Source organism: Triticum dicoccoides, chromosome 7A (assembly GCF_002162155.2).
Source record: "Triticum dicoccoides isolate Atlit2015 ecotype Zavitan chromosome 7A, WEW_v2.0, whole genome shotgun sequence".
NCBI lineage: Eukaryota > Viridiplantae > Streptophyta > Magnoliopsida > Poales > Poaceae > Triticum > Triticum dicoccoides.
This window is the reverse complement of record NC_041392.1, coordinates 243,487,527-243,495,947: the sequence shown is the minus strand read 5'-3', so window position 1 is coordinate 243,495,947 and position 8,421 is coordinate 243,487,527.

Sequence of the window (8,421 nt, the reverse complement as noted above, 5' to 3'; positions counted from 1 at the left end):
GCGAGCGGCAGGCGGCGGCGCAAGGCAACGGCGGAGGCGGTGAGTGGCGGGGTGAGGTGAGAAGGGTCGGGTCGGCTTTTAAAGCCTTAGGGGAGGCGCGGCGGCTTGGGAAAGGGGTTACGGCGCGGCGGCGGTGTCCAGCTCGGACTCGAGGAGGAGTCCGGCAGCGAGACGGCGACGAGAGGCGGGGGCGCTAGCTGGGCCAAGGCCCGGCTCGGCTGGGCCGGCCCAGGAAAGTTTTTTTAAAATAAATTCCTCCGCGAATAAAAATCCTAATAAAATATAAAATTATATTAAAAAAATACCAGAAACAATTTTCACCGTCCAAACCTAATATTTAGGACAGGATGAACATTTTTCTGGCCTAGAATGCAGTTTTCAAAAATGCATATTTTTCCTAATTCAATTAAAATAGCAAAATAAAATACGGATAAAGCAGAAATTGATTTGAAAATTCTCCTCCAATATTTCTCTTCTATTGAAGAAGTCATATTATCTTCTCTCTTTTATTTTTGTTATTGAAAGTAATAGGAGGGAAAATCTTAAAATCAAATTGACCCTTTATTCAAATTTGAAATGGATTCAAATATGAAGTTTTAGTGAAACTCCAACTCTCTCCTTGGATCCTTGAGTTGCTTAAGATTTCTAGGATCACAACTAAATGCAAATAAAAATATGATATGCATATGATGACCTACGTATAACATCCAAATTGAAAATTGGGATGTTACAAACCTACCCCCCTTAGGATGAATCTCGTCTTCGAGATTCGGGTTGGCTAGAAAATAGGTGTGGGTGGTCTTTCCGTAGGTCTTCTTCTCGCTCCCAGGTGGCTTCTTCCTCGGTATGGTGGCTCCACTGAACTTTGCAAAACTTGATAACCTTGTTGCGTGTAACTCGGCTGGCAAACTCGAGAATCTTAACTGGTGTCTCCTCGTAAGTTAGATCGCTCTCCAACTGAATTGCTTCTAGGGGCACTGTATCTCTCAGAGGAATATCGACCATCTCTGCATGGCACTTCTTCAACTGGGAAATGTGAAACACATCATGAACTCCTGACGGTCCTTCGGGTAACTCCAACTTGTAGGCCACTTCTCTCATACATTCCAAAACTTTGTATGGACCTATAAATCTCAGGGCTAACTTTCCTTTAACTTCGAACCGTTTAACTCCTCATAGTGGTGACACACAAAGATATGCTCTGTCTCCGATTTCATAGACTACCTCCTTGGGTTTAGTATCATCATAACTCTTCTGCCTGGTCTGAGCTACCTTCAGTCTATTGTGAATCAACTTAACCTTCTCTTCAGACTCTTTGATTAAATCTGGTCCAAACAACTGACTGTCTCTAACTTCATCCCACATCAATGGTGTCCTGCACCTCCTTCCATGCAACGCTTCGAAAGGGGCCATCTTCAAACTAGTCTGATAACTGTTGTTGTAATAGAACTCTGCGTAAGGCAAATTATCATCCCAACTAGATCTGTAATCTAGCGCATAAGTTCTCAACATGTCCTCCAGAATCTGATTGACTCTCTCGGTCTGTCCATCTGTCTGCGGATGAAAAGTTGTACTGAACTCTAGCCTGGCACCCAAAGTCTGGTGCAGCTGATTCCAAAACTTTGAAGTAAACTATGTCCCTCTATCTGATATGATGTTCCTTAGAACTCCATGCACACATACGATCCTGGTCATATATATCTTAGCCAAATTTGCACTCGTATAAGTGGTTTTCACATGGATGAAGTGAGCCACTTTGGTCAAGCAATCAACTACTACCCAGATGGAGTCATAACCTTGTCCTAGGTAATTCGATGATAAATTCCATACCAAGTTTATCCCACTTCCATTCAGGTTTCGTCATAGGTTGTAATAATCCAGCGGGCTTCAGATGTTGTGCCTTAACTCTCTGACATACGTCACATACGGCTACATACTCGGCAATATCCTTCTTCATACCTGTTCACCAGAAACTTTCCTTTCAATCCAAATACATCTTAGTGTTTTCGGGGTGAATTGAGTATGGCGAGTCATGAGCCTTCTGAAGTATTAACTTCCTGGTCTCCGCATTATTGGGCACATAAATATGATCCTCAAACCATAAGGTTTCGTGCTCATCCTCACGAAAACCTTTGGCCTTTCCTTTGCTCATTTTCTCCTTTATCTCAGCAATTTCCTTATCATCATTTTGAGCTTCTCGAATCTTTCCCAATAACATAGACTGAACCTCCATTGCCGCAACAAATCCTCTTGGAACTATCTCCAAACGAAGTTCCTTGAGATCGTCGACTAACTCCTGATGTAATCCTCCGCTTACGAGTGTATTGACATAACTCTTGCGGCTCAAAGCGTCTGCTACGACATTGGCCTTTCCTAGATGATAATCTAGCTTCATATCATAATCCTTTGTTTGCTCCAACCATCTCCTCTGCCTGACATTCAACTCCTTCTGTGTAAAAATATACTTCAAACTCTTGTGATCCATGTACACATCACAACGGTTTCCAATAAGAAAATGTCTCCAGGTCTTGAGTGCATGCACTACGGCTGCTAACTCCAAATCATGTGTGGCATAATTCAATTCATGCGGTCGAAGCTGCCGTGAGGCATATGATACAACTCTTCTGTCTTGCATAAGTACACCTCCAAGTCCTAAGCGAGAAGCATCGCAATACACTTGAAAGTCATTGCGTATATCCGGAAGAACTAGTACTGGGGCTGTAACCAAACACTTCTTCAACTCCTGGAAACTGTCCTCACATTCTTCTGTCCATTTGAACTTGGTGTCCTTCTTCAACAACTCTATCATGGGTTTTGCAATTTTGGAAAAAATCTCAATGAATCTCCTATAATATCCTGCGAGTCCCAGAAAACTGCGGATCTCTCCAACTGAGGTGGGTGCCAACCACTTAGTGACAGACTGAACCTTGGTAGGGTCTACTGCTATACCTTCTCCTGATATAACATGTCCAAGAAATCCAACTTCCTTCAACTAAAACTCGCATTTGCTGAACTTGGCGTATATCTCGTGTTCCCTTAGCTTCTCGAGAAGTAGTCGCAAATGTTCCTTGTGTTCCTCTTCATTCTTCGAGTATACTAATATATCATCAATGAACACCACAAAAAACTTATCCAAGAACTCCATGAACACCTTATTCATCATACTCATAAAATAGGCAGGGGCATTAGTCAATCCAAAAGACATGACCGTGTACTCATATAGCCCGTACCTTGGGGTAAAAGCTGTCTTAGGTATATCCTATTCTCGGATCTTCAACTGGTGGTATCCTGATCGTAGATCGTTCTTGGAGAATACTTTAGCTCCCTGCAGCTGTTCGAACAAGTCATTGATCATCAGTAGTGGGTACTTGTTCTTGATCGTCACTTCATTCAATGCACGATAATCAACAACCATTCTCAAAGATACATCCTTCTTCTCAACTAAGAGCACTGGGGCTCCCCACGGTGATGAACTAGGTCGAATATAACCTTTCTCCAATAACTCCTTAATCTGCTTCTCAATTTCCTGCAGATCATTTGCGGGCATCTGATACGGTCTCTTCTATATTGGTCTGGTGCCTAGCAACAGTTCTATTAAAAATTCTATGTCTCGATCTGGTGGCATGCCAGGTAATTTCTCTGGAAATACATCTGGGAAATCCTTCACAACAGGCACTTCTTCCTGAACAACTCCTGAGAGGGAATGCACTTGGGTCCTCCTTGGCGCATGATACGTCTCCAACATATCTATAATTTTTTATTGTTCCATGCTATTACATTATCAACCTTGGATGTTTTATATGCATTTATATGCTATTTTATATGATTTTTGGGACTAACCTATTAACCTAGAGCCCAGTGCCAATTTCTGTTTTTTTCCTTGTTTTAGAGTATTGCAGAAAAGGAAAATCAAACGGAGTCCAATTGACCAAAAACTTCACGGAACTTATTTTTGGACCAGAAGAAGCCCACGGAGTATCGGAGTTGGACCAAGAGAGTCCCGGGCTGCCCACGAGGGTGGGGGCGCGCCCACCCCCCTGGGCGCGCCCCCTGCCTCGTGGACAGCCCGGAGGTCCGCCGACGTACTTCTTCCTCCCATATATACCCATATACCCTAAAAACTTCGGCGAACAGAATAGATCGGGAGTTCCGCCGCCAGAAGCCTCCGTACCCACCGAAAGCCAATCTAGACCCGTTCCGGCACCCTGCCGGAACGGGAATCCCTCTCCGGTAGCCATCTTCATCATACCGGTGCTCTCCATGATGAGGAGGGAGTAGTTCTCCCTCGGGGCTGAGGGTATGTACCAGTAGCTATGTGTTTGATCTCTCTCTCTCTCTCTCTCTCGTGTTCTTGAGGTGGTACGATCTTGATGTATCGCGAGCTTTGCTATTATAGTTGGATCTTATGATGTTTCTCCCCCTCTATTCTCTTGTAATGGATTGAGTTTTCCCTTTGAAGTTATCTTCTCGGATTGAGTCTTTAAGGATTTGAGAACACTTGATGTATGTCTTGCGTGGGATACCCATGGTGACAATGGGGTATTCTATTGATCCACTTGATGTATGTTTTGGTGATCAACTTGCGGGTTCCACCCATGAACCTATGCATAGGGGTTGGCACACTTTTTCATCTTGACTCTCCGGTAGAAACTTTGGGGCACTCTTTGAGGTCCTATGTGTTGGTTGAATAGATGAATCTAAGATTGTGTGATGCATATCGTATAATCATACCCACGGATACTTGAGGTGACATTGGAGTATCTAGGTGACATTAGGGTTTTGGTTGATTTGCGTCTTAAGGTGTTATTCTAGTACGAACTCTAGGGCTGTTTGTGACACTTATAGGAATAGCCCAACGGATTGATTGGAAAGAATAACTTTGAGGTGGTTTCGTACCCTACCATAATCTCTTCGTTTGTTCTCCGCTATTAGTGACTTTGGAGTGACTCTTTGTTACATGTTGAGGGATAGTTATGTGATCCAATTATGTTATTATTGTTGAGAGAACTTGCACTAGTGAAAGTATGAACCCTAGGCCTTGTTTCCTAGCATTGCAATACCTTTTACGCTTACTTTTACCATTAGTTACCTTGCTGTTTTTATATTTTCAGATTACAAAAACCTATATCTACTATCCATATACCACTTGTATCACCATCTCTTCGCCGAACTAGTGCACCTATACAATTTACCATTGTATTGGGTGTGTTGGGGACACAAGAGACTCTTTGTTATTTGGTTGCAGGGTTGCTTGAGAGAGACCATCTTCATCCTACGCCTCCTACGGATTGATAAACCTTAGGTCATCCACTTGAGGGAAATTTGCTACTGTCCTACAACCTCTGCACTTGGAGGCCCAACAACGTCTACAAGAAGAAGATTGTGTAGTAGACATCACTCACTGCCGTGCATGAGCAATTCCATCATAGGCTTGCTGGACGGTGATGGGTTGGGTGAGATCTATCATATAATCGAGTTAGTTTTGTTAGGGTTTGATCCCTAGTATCCACAGTGTTTTGAGATTGATGTTGCTATGACTTTGCTATGCTTAATGCTTGTCACTAGGGCCCGAGTGCCATGATTTCAGATCTGAACCTATTATGTTTTCATCAATATATGAGAGTTGTTGATCTTATCTTGCAAGTCTATAGTCACCTATTATGTGTTATGATCCGTTAACCCCGAAGTGACAATAATCGGAATACTTACCGGTGATGACCATAGTTTGAGGAGTTCATGTATTCACTATGTGCTAATGCTTTGTTCCCGTACTCTATTAAAAGGAGGCCTTAATATCCCTTAGTTTCCGCTAGGACCCTGCTGCCATGGGAGGATAGAACAAAAGATGTCATGCAAGTTCTTTTCCATAAGCACGTATGACTATATTCGGAATACATGCCTACATTACATTGATGAACTGCAGCTAGTTCTGTGTCACCCTAGGTTATGATTGTTACATGATGAACCGCATCCGGCATAATTCTCCATCACCGATCCATTGCCTACGAGCTTTCCATATATTGTTCTTCGCTTATTTACGTTTCCGTTGCTATTGCTATCATCACTATAAAATACCAAAAACATTACTTTTGCTACAATTACTTTTTGCTACCATTACCACTACTATCATATTACTTTGCTACTAAATACTTTGTTGCAGATATTAAGTTTCCAGGTGTGATTGAATTGACAACTCAGCTGCTAATACTTGAGAATATTCTTTGGCTCCCCTTGTGTCGAATCAATAAATTTGGGTTGAATACTCTACCCTCGAAAACTGTTGCGATCCCTTATACTTATGGGTTATCACTTGTCCTCAAGCGGAAGCCGATAACGAAAAATATGTCCACATATTTAGAGATAGAGGTGTCGATAAAACAAAATACGGACATGAGGGCATCATGACCATTCTTAGAATAGCAACATATATATATTGTCATATGATTTCTTATGCTAAAGTTTCTCTGCAAGTAATATAACAATGAGATGCTTGAAACATGACACCATATTTAGCAGCGAGGCATACATATTTGGTTGGACTCATACCTTCTCAAAACTAACTTGCGAGTAAGATTTTGATCCGATTATGTGTTTTGTCTTCTGTTTCTTACGATTATCGGCGTTCTTTTGGCTACAGTCCAATCAATTCATTGAAACCAGATATAACCAGTGAGACTAGCCATTTCATCTTAACACATAATAGACAAACCGTGATCTTAAAGATAACCTAAAATTTTGAATCAGTGCCAAAGTACTCAATCATCCATTCCCACTCTTCTGGTTGTAAATCTTCCGGCAGATTAGCCAATCAAGCCGCATCTGTTTTGTATGCCTTGTAAGTGGAGCTTAGAGTTGATCGCCAGCCTCTATATCTCTCTTTCACCATTTTGAGAACTTTTTCTTCTGTTTCTGGTGTATCTTCCAGATCCCATTTGTCCTGTAAAGCATACAACAAATAAATATACATAAGCAATGCATTGTCAATGGTAAAATAAGATAACACATGTCAAAAAGGTTGTACGCACTATCATATCTGCAACAATGAGTCGATAAATTGTAGGGTGAATGTTCGACCATGTCCTCACTCCAATGAGTGGTAACTTTCTTTTCATTATGACTACCACGTCATCCTTGAACGAATGATAGTTCATTCCTACTGTACCACCCAATTTTTCAGAGAATGTAATATTTAGCTTTGCAGATCCATTGTCAAAACGCTTCTTAGATGCTTTAAAACCCTTTAGAACACCTCGCCCTTTCTTCTTCTATCCACCAGCTTCTACAGCCCAAATCATACAAGAAAAATTGTATTACTCGGTATTAGATTGTAACAAATGCTGACACAAATGTAAACGAAAGCAAGTACCATCCTGTAGTAGCCCACGGTTGCGGCGAGCATGGGATGGCCATTCAGCAAGGGAACACATGTCATTAGCAGACACTGGAGTGTCAGATTGTTCTGCAGTTCCTGTAAAAGATTTAGTAGTCTTGAAGGTCTAGCTATTTAACCCACACCAAGATTTTATGCATTATAGCAAATGCTAAACAATTTACCAAATCTGGGTTGTCCATGTTGGTTTTTGTATGCCGTTATACTTTCCATCCGTGTTAAGAGAACGGAGCCTTTCTTTACTGCACGCAAAAACAATCATGGGAATTAGCATTAACAAAGCATTGATGTTCTGCACCATTCAGATAGGTGATTATGAAGTAAGGATGTTGTGTACCAGGAGCATCCTCTATAAAATTCATCATTGTGCCCTTGTGTAGGTAAACCAGACATAAAATTTTGAGTCAATTTAAGAAGAAACGCAATACATTAAGCAGGCATAAAATCAAATCAGTTTAACTCATATTAAAATTCGAGGCAGCTCAAACTGAATGAAGCTCAAGGTCAAGCTGTAGAACATGACTCATGCTCAGCTTGTAACGATGTCGAGTCGATCTCGATCTAAATGAGATAGCAAAAAGTATAAATCTATGTTGATTATGTGATCGATTGTAAGTACAGCGGGATATTTCGCCCAAACTGCGAGTGTCGTGTTCCCCACAGGGACTAGACGACAGCGACTATGCTCGGCTAAAGCTAGGTGACAGAATACAGATGATGATAGCAAGGAGATATAAATCTAAACTAACTAAGATTGTTCCGGCAAATCGACGACAAGGAAAATGAAAAGAAGCAAGGGAAGGTTCAGATTATACTCTCTGCCTTTTTAGTAGTTTCATTTTGCTTGAGAAAGTAAAATACTAACACAGGCAAGCATTAAGGATAAGGGGCAGAAAGATTATGGTACATGGTTCACAAGCAGACATTTAAGATGATGTAGAGCAGCATTGAGTTCTATAACAATGGAACTCACTTGTACAGGAGATTCACAAATATGGAATACCACAGTTACTAGAATTAACCACAATCAC